Genomic DNA, 14,906 nt, shown 5'->3' with positions numbered 1-14,906 from the left:
TTTTTTTTTTCAAAGAAATATTCTAGGGGGCGCCTGTCTGGCTCAGTTGGTAGAAGGAGTAACTCTTGACCTCAGGGATATAGATTCAAAGTTTCTCTGTAGGTATAGAGATTACTGAAAACTAAAAATCTTAAAAAATGTATATTTTATGTCTTCTTTTACCTAATTGACTAGAACCCCTATGCCTTCCAATTATCTGTTTTTTTTTTCTTCCCCAAACATCTTAATACAACCCAATACGATCCTGATAATGAATTTACTCCAGGGTCAGGGAGGAAGGTTACATGGAAGTTACAGTGAGGGGTGTGGAGCATTTTGGGTTTGTCTCAGAGGTGCTGGAACTGTGTTTGTAGCCTGGTCTCTCCTTGCACGCCTCACTCCTCCATGTAGAAAGTTATCCATGACTATGAGTGCTCTGCCTGAAATTCTAGAATAACCCAGGGGCTTATTCTACCACGAGGACAAAGACTTATTACACATTCAGGTATATGGATGTCAATCAAAAGTCAGGAGCAATAAATTATTGAAAATTATAGTACTTCATGAATCTGAAATTGGAATACAGGGACAGAGAATGGATTTTTTCCCCTAATTTTTAAATTTATGTTTTAAAGTAAGAATGCATTTTCTTTAAGGGAAAAAAAAGAAATTCAAGGGCACCTGGGTGGCTCAGTCGGTTAAGCATCCGACTTCGGCTCGGGTCATGATCTAACGGTTCGTGGGTTCAAGCCCCACATCAGGCTCTGTGCTGACAGCTCAGAGCCTGGAGCCTGCTTCAGATTCTGTGTCTCCCTCTCTCTCTGACTCTCCCCTGCTCATGCTGTCTCTCTCTCTCTCAGAAATAAATGAAACATTTAAAGAAATTTTAAAAATTAAAAAAAAGAAAAAGAAAAAAAAGAAATGCAAGAGTGGCTTGGTGGCTCAGTCAGTTAAGCATCCAACTCTTGATTTTGGCTCAGGTCACAATCTCATGGTTCATGAAATTGAGCCTGAAATTGGGCTCTGGCTTGACAGCACAGAGCCTGCTTGGAATTCTCTCTCTCCTTCTCTCTCTGCCTCTCCCCCACCCATTCTCTCCCTCACTCTCTCTCTCCCTCCCCCCTCCTCTCAAAAATAAATAAACATTTTTTTAAAAAGTCCAACTATTACAATGACCAAACTCAGGAACACTGACAACATCGAAGTAAAAAGACAGTAAATAGGGGCACCTGGGTGGCTCCATCAGTTAAGGATCTGACTTCCGCTCAGGTCCTGACCTCATGGTTCATAAGATCATCGGGCTCTGGGATCATCGGGATCATCGCACTGGTGATGTGAAGCCTGACGTGGGGCTCAACCCCATGAACCGTGAGATCATGACCTAAGCCGAAGTCGGACGCTTAACCAACTGAGCCACCCAGATGCCCCAGAAATGCTAATTCTTGACACCAAGAGGTGGGAGTATGAATGTTCCCTGTAAAAATCTCAGCTTTTCAGTATTTTAAAAAATATTTATGATCAATATTGAGACAAAAATCTAGTTATGATGTAAAAGGCAACAAAAATAGATGTTCAGTCATTTTACTCACTGATTAATCTATAAGCAAATAGTGATCTGTCATTAAAGTCCATGCACATGTGTGTGTGCACATAAATGAGCTGTGAATCTGAAAAATTCCATTTGTTAATAAAACCGACTAGTACTGACTAGGTTCAAAAGACATATATTGGTATATCAGACTAAAATACACTCAGATCACTTGTAGCCTGCCTCGTCTGTGGCTGGTAAGGAAGCTCTTGTCCTCATTGGGTAGGGGACACATTTTGAAAAGAGTAATTCATTGAAAGTTTAAATAAAAATATTCGATGTAAAAAAAAAAAATCAGAGCTCCTGGGTGGCTCAGCTAGTTAACCATCTGACTCTCTGTATCTGGCTCCAGTCATGATCTCAGGCTCCGTGCTGGATGTAGAACCTGCTTAAGATATTTAAGATATTTCTCTCTCCTTCTGCCTCTGCCCCTCCCCCTGCTCTGCTCTCTCTCTCTCTCTCTCTTTAAAACAGAAAAAAGTTTCCTTTTTTTCTATTATAAATGTAATATATACTATTTATAGAAAAAATGATATAAGAAAAAGAAAAAAGTATTAAAATACATATTTTTTACACTTTTTTATGTGCATAAAGTTTTTTCTTATTTGCTTTACATAGTTGAACTTCCTTATTTTGATAATATTTCCTTCTCATTCCAAAAACCACACATTGATCTCACTGTCCATGAGTTTGAGCCCCACGTCAGGCTCTGTGCTGACAGCTCAAAGCCTGCAGCCTGCTTCACATTCTGTGTCTCCCTCTTCTCTGCCCCTCCCCTGCTAATGCTCTGTCTCTCTCTGAAAAATAAATAAACATTTAAAAAATTCTTTTTAAATAAAAAGACCAAAAGAATAAAAATAACTAAAATGAGAAAAATTAGAAGGATATAAGATTGCAATTGTCACAGATAACATAATTATCTCTTTAGAAATCACAAAGTAATCTACAAAATATAATTCATGAAAGTTTAGGGATGGCTGGATATGAGATCAAGTACATGAATATAACCAGCAAAAAAATTAGGGATACAAAATATAAGCAATCAGAATACTATTTGTGCAATTATTGATAGACCAAAGAAACAACAAAATTAAAGGCCCAGAATCAGACCACATGTGTTATTTTTTAATGGATGTTTTCTCTCTTTCTTATATATTTGTCTTTTTTTTTTTTTAAACCCAGCAGACTGTAACATCATTGGAGATAATATTTATTTCTTCTAAGGCACCTAACACAGAAAGATGGAGTTTTTGCAAATCTAGGTTTTTATTTTTAGTACCAACTTTGTCTTTGTCAGAATATATGAAAATATATGAGATCAGGAAATTAGTGGGGGAGGACTTTCCAAAAGATTAGAGTAAAGATGAAAATGTAAACAATAGGAATAAACCCAGAAAATGTATCATACATTGTCTGACCTGTGGATAAGCGACTACAGCTTTTGAGTGCCTATCTCCCTGCTGGGATAATTCGGTGTCCCCAAAAGCTGCTATGTTCTCAGGTCCCTGATGTCACTATCACCTGTTCAGCCCTAAGCATCATGCCCTACCTGGGGATACTCTTCAAAAGATCTAATTGAGGGCATTTTGGAAAACACAAAACCGTATAAAGAAGAAAATAAGATGTCAATAACCCTATTTGTTTTTACTCTGCTTGTGAATATTACCAATGTAATTAAGGTTATATAGTCATATAGGGTACCACACTTTTACATAGCCATATAGGTTATCATGTTCTTATAAAATATGTGAGTTCTACTCAATAGGTTATAATACTTCTATCACTTCCCTTTTATTCAATACTTAGGGTTTTTCTGTCTTTCCTAATATATAGAATGTTATGAAGAGTAAGACTTTGAACAAGCATGTTCGTCAAAATTTCAACATTTCCTCAACACACATTCTGAGAAATAAAATTACTGGGTTCAAGTTCTGAATATTTGTACTCAGACACTTGACAAACATTGTTATTTCCAGATTGCCACAGAGCTTTTCCTACCGCAATACACTAGTCACACTTTTCAGACCATTATTTTTTTATCTATTTTTATTTATTTTGAGAGAGAGAGAGAGAGAACAAGTCGGGGAAGGGCAGACAGAGAGGGAGACAGAATCCCAAGCAGACTGTACTGACAGCTCAATGCAGCGCTCAAACTCATGAACCATGAGATCATGACTTGAGCTGACACCAACGGTCGGACGCTTAACAGACTGAGCCCCCCAGGTGCCCCTCATTAAGTATTTTTTTAATTGTTTCAAAATTGATAGTTGAAAATGAAAAGTTTATTAGAAATAGAATTACCATAGGATCCAGTACTTCCGCTCCTGGGTATTTACCCAAAGAAAACGAAAATACTAATTCGAAAAGATATATGCACTGCTATGTTTATTGCAGCACTGTTTACAATAGGCAAGAAGTAGAAGCAGGCCAAGCAGCTGTTGATAGATGAATGGATAAGGAAGAGGTGGTGTGTATATACAATGGAATATTACTCAGTTGTAAAAAAAAGAATGAGATCTTGCCATTTGCAGCAACATGGATGGACCTAGAAGGTATACTGTTGAGTGAAATAAGTCAGACACAGAGAGACAAGTGCCACATGATTTCACTCATATATGAAATCTAAGAAACAAAACAGCAACAAAAAAAGGAGACAAAAAAGTCTTTGTTTTTATTTTTATTTTTAATTTTTATTAATTTTTGAGAGAGAGAGAGAGTGCGTAAGCAGGGGAGAGACAGAGAATCCGAGGTGGGCTCCACGCTGACAGCACAGAGCCTGATGTGAGGCTCAAACTCATAAACCATGAGATCATGACCTGAGCCAAAGCCGGACCTTTAACTGACTGAGCCACCTACGTACTCCTCAAAAAGCAGTCTTAAATACAGAGGACAACCTGATGATTGTCAGAGGCGAGATGGCATGGGCGGAGTAAGGGTGGTGGTGGAGATGCGGTGAAATACATAAAGGGATTAAAAAAGAAAATGAGAAAATTATTGTTTTTATTTTCATGATTTGATCGATAATGGTGGCAAATACATTCAAAAGTGTACTAACCATATGCACTTCTGTGAATTACTTCTCCAGCAGCTTTAGCTATGTTTCTGTAAAAATGTAAGTACTTTTCCAATATAGCAAAGACATTAAGTCTTTACTTATGTTAGTTTGAATAAACATGCCCCATCATTCTTTTGTGTGTCAATTGTATTTAGGATATGTCATAATATAGAAGATATGTAATTTATACACACACACAAAATGCACCCATCAGAAATGCACAGATTGGTCAGCTTTGGCAAATGCACAAATGCATGTAATCACCACCCTAATTAAGGCAGAGATTCATTCTATCCTTGCAAAATTGTTCTCCCCATCCCTTTGCAGGTGGTCCCTCCCTACTCTCAGGCCTAGAAGCCACTGGTTTGCTTTCTGTCGCTCAAGATTGATCTTGCCTTTTCTAGAATGTCACATAAATGGAATAATACGCTATAGGTGGTCCTTTGTTTCTGTCTTCTTTGGCTCAGTTTAATGCTGTTATGTGTCATCCATGATATGGATGTTATCAATAGTTCATTCCTTTTTTTTTTTAATGTTTTATTTATTTCTGAGAGAGAGAGAGGGAGAGACAGTGACACAGTGTGAGCAGGGGAGGGTCAGAGAGAGAGGGAGATACAGAATTGGAAGCAGCCTCCAGACTCTGAGCTGTCAGCACAGAGCCCGACATGGGGCTCGAACCCACAAACCATGAGATCATGACCTGAGCCGAAGTCGGACGCTTAACCGACTGAGCCACCCAGGCGCCCCTAGTTCATTCCTTTTTAGTTGTATTTCTTGCAAAGCACTCTACTCCAAAATACTAAATTCTATGTTTTTTCTCTGTTTCATAAAGAATCTGTCACACTCCTTTTCAAGACTGTGTTTTACATTTCTTTGCTTCCTTTATGTAACATATTTTAGTGGTAGGTCCTCCTTCTGAGTTTTCAGAAAAATACACTTCTCCCCTTTCCATGTATTTATCGGCCCTATGGGTTCTAATGGTGAGACTTGTGTCTTTTTGCTTTGTTTTTTGCTTTGCTTTGTTTTAATTAATTTTGAAAGAAAGAGACATCTATCCAGACAGATTTGCCAACAAATCTCTGTGTGAGTTGCCCTTAGCTTCTCTCACTGCTGTTTTGGCTGTTTGTCCAATCCTGTGTTCAGATTAATTGCTGAAGAGGAGATAGAGGGTAAAGTGGGGTAGTGTGATAAGTTTTATTTTGACTCCATTTCCAGGCACAAATTCATCTGCTTTAATTCTGGTAACTTGATGGGGCACCTGGGTGGCTCAGTCGGTTAAGTTTCTGACTCTGGATTTTGGTTCAGGTCATGATCTCACAGTTTGTGAGTTGAAGCCTCACGTCGGGGGCAGGGGCTGACAGCACAGAACCTGCTTGGGATTATCTCTCTCTCTCTCGCTCTCTTTCAAAAATAAATAAATAAACATTTAAAAAATAACTCTGGTAATTTGAAATGGGATTCTGTCTAATGCCTAGTGCCTGATTCTGTATCACTCTGCCTAAAATTCCGGGTACGTCATCTTACCAGATTCCATTTCTGCATTGCCTGCATTTCCCTACTTACCTAACTTCCAAAACTCCTTCATTATGGAGACATAGCTCCCAGGGCTCAATGCTTATTGCTTTGTATAAAAGGAAAATAAGGGTGGTATATGTCTATGGGTTTATGTCCGGTAGGTTGGGGGTACACAGGAGTATGAAGAAAAACACTCTCACCCCAAAGTGTAGAACTGGAAATTAGAGGAGCCACTGCCTAACTTTTCTTGTTCATAATAGTTGAAACAGGATTTGAATCCAGGCCTCTTTGGCTACAGCGTTCAAGCTCCATACAGTAGCACTGCTTCTAGAAGCTGATCCATTTTCATAAGAAAGAAGAACCAAACACATCTCTCTCCCCTTTATACCTCCAGACACACAAAAAAGACATGTGCCAAGCCCTCAAAGATGCAAACATCTACATATAAAATAACACAACTTGCGTGGTAAATTCTAGAATAGGTAAAGGTAAATAAGGTAAAGGATAAGGTAAAAGAATTACATTTTTCATGCCATTATTGGACAATCCACGCGTATACTATAATAAACTATAATCAGCTAGAAAGAGTGGGTATTTGCGGTAAAAAAGAGCTGCAGGACATTAGGTGTGGTCTGATTCATACCGAGACAGCTAGAGTATCACTCCCTTTGGTCTGGACGCTGTGGTCCTCTTAATTCAGCGCCAGATCAAATTCCCCTCTTGGCAATCCCAGCACGCTGGTGAGTCACGCTGGGCTGGAAGTCAGCTGCAATTGCTAATCCCTCTCACACGTGCAGCTGCTTGGCCACGCCCTCCCGCCCCTCCACCCGGCCTGGTGGGCTGCTTCTCGGAGCCTGAATGCTGCATTTTCACACTCCCTAAAACCATCTCATTCACAAGGGTGGAAATCTCACACACTGCATAATCATCGCGACAAAGGATGAAACAAGCTGGAGCTGTCATTAATTTGCCCTTTAAGGGTAAGAGACCAGGTAAATCAGAAAAAGATACAAAATATTAGGAAGAATGTCAGTTTCCCCCCGACCTCGCATGTCTAATAAATCAACAGTTCTCTTCTGTCCTCCTCCTGAATAAAAATAAAATTCTCTGTTGACATATTTTCTCTGTCAAGGGCCAGTTAAGGACCTTTGGGGGATTCTTAAACACAAGGGAGAGAGGTACCGTAGGCCTTCTCGGCGGGTCCCCTTCTCCACCTCAGGTGTGATTCTAAATGTCTCCGTGGACCCTAAGAAAGATGCCCTCTTCCTTCAAAATGACTGGGCCACACTATGCAGCAACTAACCCAGCATCTGCTGTGTGTATTTAGGTGTAGGTACTTTCTTTAAATATACTATTTATTTCGTTGTCATGACAACCTTGTGAGTTATATATGACCCTCCCTGTTTTATAGTGGCAGAGAGAGAAGCGCAGGGAGAAGAAGGATGTGGTCCCAGGTTGCACAGAAAGGATATAAAGGAACCAGGATATGACCATCAAGTTGTCTGGATTTAAGGCTTAGTCTATTCAACAGACTATATAGATACCCCTTGCCAATGCATAAAAGGCAGCCAACTCCAAGAGAAAGGCTCCAGGGTGGAAAAAGTGAAAAGACACTTAATGTGGAGGGTAGATAAATGAGGTAGTGTGCTTACTTTGGTCTTCGTTTCTAGAGCAATGCCAAACTCATAATAGATACTCAATAAATCACTGAAAATTAATAAAAAGCCAGGAAACAGTCAGGTATTTTCAATTTTGCTTATCAAACAGTACCTTTCAACTAATTAGCAGAAACCTATCAAGTTTTTACCATATGTTCAATACCTCATAGGTTATCACAGGTATGTGGTGGTCTAAGACAATCTGATTTGAGTGAAGTCCAATAAGCATGACCAATATTCTCCAATTTAATCAAATAGCAAAAGGTATAACGTTTGATTTGTTCATGCTACAAGTATTTACAGCCAGAGAGTACTTGAAAGGATTTGGGGATGGTATCATGCAGCTCACATGATATAGTGCTCACATGATGTGATAGTGCTCACGTGATGTGAGCCTTGAAGGATAGATAAAAGATTAGTGCATTTCATGAAAGGAAAACATTGTGAGGAAGGGGGGCATAGGTTCAGAATGTTTGGGGAAAAGGAGAAACAGAGATGTAGGGGTGATAGGAAATGAGAAGTTAAGGCAATGTTACCTGCTGTAACAAACAGGAATGTATAATGCATAGAGGATCTTACTGGAAGCTTTTGAGACCAGATCCAGAAGTGGTATTCGACACATTTCCACACCATTCCATTGACCAGAACTTTAATGTGTGATCACATGGAGCAGCAAGACAGAGTGAGGAGTGTTGTCTATCTGTGCCAGCACAAAGAGGAGGAAGTTGTTTTGGTGAATAGCTACCAGTCTCTGCAAAGAAATGCAACTAATTTGGCAAAACAAAACAAAACACATAGAGCTCAAGCTTGAGAAATGATCCCTTGGTGCTTGAATTTTTCTCAATTGTAAAATGCAACTAAAACCCTTGATAGAACACTCATAGCGTTGTTTTTTAGAAGGGCAAAATGTGGAACGCCTGGGTGGCTCAGTCAGTTGAGTGTGACTTCGGCTCAGGTCATGATCTCACAGTTCGTGGGTTTCAAGCCCGGCATGGGGCTCACTGCTGTCAGCCTGTCAGCACAGTCTGCTTTGGATCCACTGATCCCCCCTCTTTCTGCCCCTCCCCACTTGTGTGCTCTCCAAAAAAATAAATAAAATATTTTTAAAAATAAATAAAGGGGCAAAATGAGATAATGAATATAGGATTGCATTGAAAACTTAAAATATTTCCCGATTTTAGGTTGACCTCGCTTCTCAGATGCCAGCAGATTGTTATGCTATTACACTACATAAAGAAGATGGAGAGGGGCGCCTGGATGGCTCAGTCAGTTTAGCAGCTCACCAACTCTTGATTTCAGCTCAGGTCACTCTCCCAGGGTCTTGGGATCAAGCCCCATGTCAGGCTCCACACTGAGCCTGGAGTCTGCTTGAGATTCTCTCGCCATCTCTTTGCCATTCTCCCCTGCTTGCATTCTGTCTCTCTCCCTCAAATTAAAAAAAGAGAATTAAGTTGATGTTATATCATCTTAACAAAAGAAGATGGAGAATACAGTAATTCATTCAAGCATCAATCTAGCAAGGAGTTTCAACTGGGAAAAAATAGGAAATTATCCCTTTAAGACTACTTCCCATGAATCCAAGAATTTGCCAACGACATGTTAGCTACTAGCTAAATATTTATTGACTTGATGACTAGGTCCTTATTTTCTTAGTACCAAGAAATATACATCAAGGTCTTACAGAGAAAAGAGAATTTTGTGAGTGAAGATGTAAGACAAAAGAAAAGGATGAGAGACAGAAAAAAAACAGGAAGAGGAAATATACAAGGATCAGAGAATGCCACCTTGCTTTATACCTGTATGTAACTTCTGCATATGTTACAGTATTTAATAATGGTAACTAATTAAAAGGGATGTATTATTATATTCATTTTGTAGAAAAGTAAATAAAAGTCCATAAAAACTATGTCAGTTGAACACGTTTGCATTGCTGATAATTGACAGCACTAGCTTGAATCTGAATCAGATTCCAAATTGGTGCTTTTTCTCCCTGATCTTCACTACTGCTATTAATTGGAAAGGTAGAGAAAAGATTGAAGAAATAATCTTTAAAAAAATATTTTTAAGTAAGCTGTAGGCCCATTGTGGGGCTTGAAGTCACAGTCCCAAGATCAAGAGTCACATGCTCTATCAACTGAAGCAACCAGGCTCTCCCAGAAAGAATAGTCCTAAAGAAAGAAAGAAAGGAAGGAAGGAAGGAAGGAAGGAAGGAAGGAAGGAAGGAAGGAAGAAAGAAAAGAAAAGAAAAGAAAAGAAAAGAAAAGAAAGAAAAAGAAATCTCTTTGGCAAAATCAGACTCAAAATTCCAGAGCTTGCAGAGCCATTAGAGATTAGCTGGTCCAGTGTCTTATCCTTCAGGTGAGAAAGTTGAAGACAAGGGAGGAGCTGTGTCTTGTTAAGGGTCAAAGACCTTTAATAGTGAAGCCAGACATAAAAAACCCAGGTCCCCCAATCTATGGTCCACTACAAAAGTTTCAACTAGGAAATTGTGGGGTTTTCTAAGTTTATTTGTTTATTTGTTTTGAGAGAAAGAGTTGGGGAGGGGCAGAGAGAGAGAGAATCCTAAGCAGGCTCTGCACTGCCCAATGCGGGGCTTGAACTCATGAACTTTGAGATCATGACCTGAGTTGAGATCAAGAGTCACGTGCTTAACCGACTTAGCCACCCATATGCTCTTAGAGATTTGTTTCTTAAAGCAGCACGTGGTGCTGTAAAGTCACACACAAAAGGCACAGCAACATATATCTAGAAATGTCCCCAGAATTGTGTTTCCCCTGTGGGTGTTTGTGGCAGAATTATACCCTAAAGTAGAAGCTGAATCAGTGCGTAGCATCTGAACTAGCTTTTGCTCAGTCACGGGCACTGAGTAGGCTGATATTACAAGAAGTGCCAGTTGTATAAGATGTTCAGGCTTCTTAGGTGAGTTATAGAAGCGATTGTCTGGCATAGAGGAAAGGAACTTGAGCTGAAAGTTCAGAGATCTGACACTTTTTTTTTTAAGTTTATTTATTTTGAGAAAGATAGAGACAGTGTGAGTAGGGGAGAGACAGAGAGAGAGAGGGAGAGAGAGAATCCCAAGCAGGTCCCGTGCTACCAGGAGCAGAGCCCGACATGGGGCTCGAACCCACGAACCCGAGATAAAGGCCTGAGCTGAAACCAAGAATCAGTCCCTTAACCGACTGAGCCACCCAGGCACCCCAAGAGCTCTGACTCTTTAAACTTGAGTGCTCCTGGCTACCTCTGTGACCTTGGCCCTCACTTCCCTTATTTTGGTAGCTTGCTATACCTCATCTCTTTCACAAGAACCCCATAAGCTGAGTACCTCATGTTTTCAGAAACCAAGGCTCTGAGAGATTGCCTTGATGAACGTCACACAGGGTAGAGATTAGGTTGCAGGGTTCTTGACTATCAGCTTTATACAAAACACTATGCCCGTAGTATTAAGCATAGTCCCATCAGCATCATCCAAGAGTATGTTAGAAATGACAATTATTGGCATCTCCCAGACTTTTTGAATCAGAATATTGGGGCTGGAGCCTGGAGTCTGTGTTTTAACAAGCCCCCTGTGTAGTTCTGATCTCAGAAGCACAGGGCCATTGTGATGTGGCATAGACTTGTCATGTATTAAATGCTATAGAGAAGCGGACCCAAGAGATAAGCCAGTCCGAAAGGTACAGATCAGGAAAAAGAGGTACTAAGTCGAGTGTAAGAAGGAGGGATGATGATGCATCCAGACTGCCTGGAATACAACCTGTTATTCTTGGATTAATTTGAACTTTTTGTTTTGAAAGAAGTATAGATTCACAGGATGTTGAAGGATAGTACAGCCAAGTCCCATGAACTCTTGGTCCAGTTTTCCCAATGGTTATATTTTAGATAGCTATAGTGAATTATGATAACCATGAAGTAGATTTTGGTACAGTGTATATATAGTTCTATCCTATATTTAATACCTGTGTAGATAAATGTAACCAAGATACTGAACTATTCCATCCCCACAAAGATCTCCTCTGGTTACACCCCTCTACCCTCCCATACACTTGTCATCCACTACTTTGGGCTCTGTTACTATAATTTTGTCATTTAAAAATGTTATATAAATGGAATAACATAGCATATGACCCTTTAAAAATGGATTTTTTTTTTTACTCAGCATAATTACCTTGAGATACATCCAAATTGTTACGTATACCAAGTTTATTCTTTCAATGCTGAATATTACTTATTATAAATGTACCACTTTGTTTAATCATTTACCCACTGAAAGACATTTGGGTTGTTTATAGTTTTTGGCTACCATGAATAGAGCTGCTATGAACATTCGTGTACCAGATTTTGGGTAGGCATCATTTTTCATTCCTTTGAAATAAATGTGCAAGACTAGGATCGCTTGGTTGTACGGCAAGTATATATTTAGTTTTAGTTTTTGATTTTTAGGAAACTGCCAAATGGTTTTCCAAAGTAACTCTACAATTTCATGTTCTCACCAAAGGTGTGTGAAATATTTAGTTTCTGTGCATCCTCCCAGGCATTTGGTATCGTCACTATTGGGTGATAGTTCTTCTTAAGCGTGTGTAGTGATATTTCATCATGGTTTTAGTATGCATTTCCTTAATGGCAAGTGATATTGAGCAAATTTTTATGGCTTATTTGTCATCTGAATCTCATTTTTGGTAAAACATAGCCTCTTCTATTCATGTCTTGCACCCATTTTCTAGTTGGATTGTTTGCTTTCTTACTGTTGAGTGTTGTGTATTCTTTATATATGCTAAATACTAGCCCTTTGTCATATGAGAGGTTTGCAAATATTTTCTTCCTGTCAGTAGCTTGTCTTGTCATTCTCTTAATAGAATCTTTCTCAGATCAATTTTTTTTTGCTTTTGATGAAATCCAATTCACCAATTTTTTGTTAAGAATGGATACTTTACTATCAGATCTACAAATTTTCACCAAGCCCTAGGCCCCAAAGATTTTTTTATGTCATCTTATAAAAATATACAGTTTTATATTTTAAATTTAAATCTATGATCCATTTTTGAACTTGATTATTTTTTTTAACATTTGACTATGAATGAATTTTGAGCATACATATGAACAGAAATATAAACTCTCTAAACCCATCAACTAAATTTAACATCATGTTATGAAAAAAGAAGAGAGGGCAACAGGGCAATTGTGTAAAGTGAAAGTTACTTAAAAGACAAAACAGTCAAAAGGAATGAATAGAAACTGATTAAATCATAGTTTGACTATAACAACCATGAAACACATTTGGAGATACTTAAGGAAGCTAAATATGAACCAGGATGGTATTAGATAATATTGATACAATTATAGTGAGTTTTATTGGGTGTGATAATAACCTTGTCATTAAATAAGAACATGTTATTACCTTTTAGAAATGCCTACTGAGGTATTAAGTGGTATACTTTCATGATGTCTGATATTTCTTTTTAAAACTTGAGCAAAAAATGATGAAGTGAGTGTGGCAAAATGTGACCAATCGTTCATCAGCTCGCTAAAGGGACTGTGACAGCTGTCCTAACATCTTCGTCTTTGGAGTGTGGGACAAAGGGACAGTAACCCGGTAAAGTATGAAGCAGAGCTTGGGACAGACTTGACTGAGAAAGTGATAACAGAGGTAGCCATGGACGTTTGACTAATTTGATTCACTCTAATGGATATTTACCAAGCAATTGAGTGCTTATTCCATACGAAGCCCTGTTCAGCATTTTGGAGAATTGGAAGAATGGGAACAAAGTTCCTCCTTTCCAGGAAACAAAGTGATGCCTTGAAAAAGTTACAAATTGTGGTAGGAAGGATCAGGAAAGTTCTCCCAGGCAGGGGAAATGGAGAAGTCAGGAAGGGAGGGCATCCAGATAAAGAGTCCATGCCTTCATTCATCCATTCACTGAATGCTGGGTAAGCACTGCCCCTCCTCATCTCACTAAACTCACCCGTGTACGCTCTCTCTCTCCCTCTCTCTCTCTGTCTCAAAATACATAAATGAACTTTTTAAAAAAGAAGAGAAGAGGGACACAGGAGGAAGAGGGCCATGTGACAACAGAGACAGAGATTACTGTGCACAAGCCAACGAATGCCGAGAATTCCCAGCAACCATGAGAAGCTAGAAAGAGGCAAGAAGCATTCTTTTCCCCAGGCATTAGGGAGACCATGGTCCTGCCATTACCTTGATTCAGCCTTCTAGCCCTCTGAACTATGAGACAATACACTCTTGTTCTTCTGAGCTGCTCAGCTTTGGCTACCTTAGTACAGCAGCCTTAGGAAATGAATACCTAGATCATTCTAAGAATAAAGACTCAGTTTAAGATAGAAGAAAAAATCTTCCCTGGGCTAGATATTATACTTACTAGACCACATCCTATTCGCCATATTGATTTACCTGATTTATTTACTTTGCAATTCTCAGAAGCCACTTTCTCAACCTCTGTTGAACTACAGTGTCTGGAGGCCATGGGAGGCCATGACTCTGCGATGAGCTTGACAGGGACAGTAGCTAGTCCTTAGCTTTTTGTGATCAGTGTGTTCTTCTCTTAATTTATAGTATTTTGACATGACAGCACACTTTTAGGGTGTTAATGATGAATCCGTCTTATATTGTGCAAACATAAGTAGAAGCTTTAAAGGGCAATCTTTTAGAGTTTAGATTTGTACGTCTGTTTAGTGAGAAGTTATCACTACACATAGCGGTTCCTGGCAACCGGGCTATTTTTGCTGCCAGAGAACCAAAGAGGAGCTGCAGAGTATTTAAAACAACAGATTCCCAACTGTTTGGAATTATGAGTCTGTGTCCTTGTTGAATATCTTCCTGGACAGCTGTCTCCTGCTATCATGGTCCGGAGCCCTGCTTTCAACTGGACCAGGCACTTGCCGAATGGGCTGTGGTGGGGCTGGTGGAAGCCATCAGGCAGCTCAGGCTTCGCATCTACCAGACGCTCTGTACATGTTTGTCACACGGGAAAATGCTGGGAAGAGTCAGAGATGAGCGTTCCCTTGGGTGGGCTATAAGGTTTATTTCAATTCGGTTCCACGAACAATGATGAGTGAAGACCGTGACAGCAGCCGGCGCAAGGGCCGGGATGAAACCCTG

This window comes from Crocuta crocuta, unplaced genomic scaffold, assembly GCF_008692635.1.
Source record: "Crocuta crocuta isolate KB4526 unplaced genomic scaffold, BGI_CrCroc_1.0 scaffold260, whole genome shotgun sequence".
Taxonomy (NCBI): Eukaryota; Metazoa; Chordata; class Mammalia; order Carnivora; family Hyaenidae; genus Crocuta; species Crocuta crocuta.
This window is presented reverse-complemented; position numbering follows the sequence as displayed.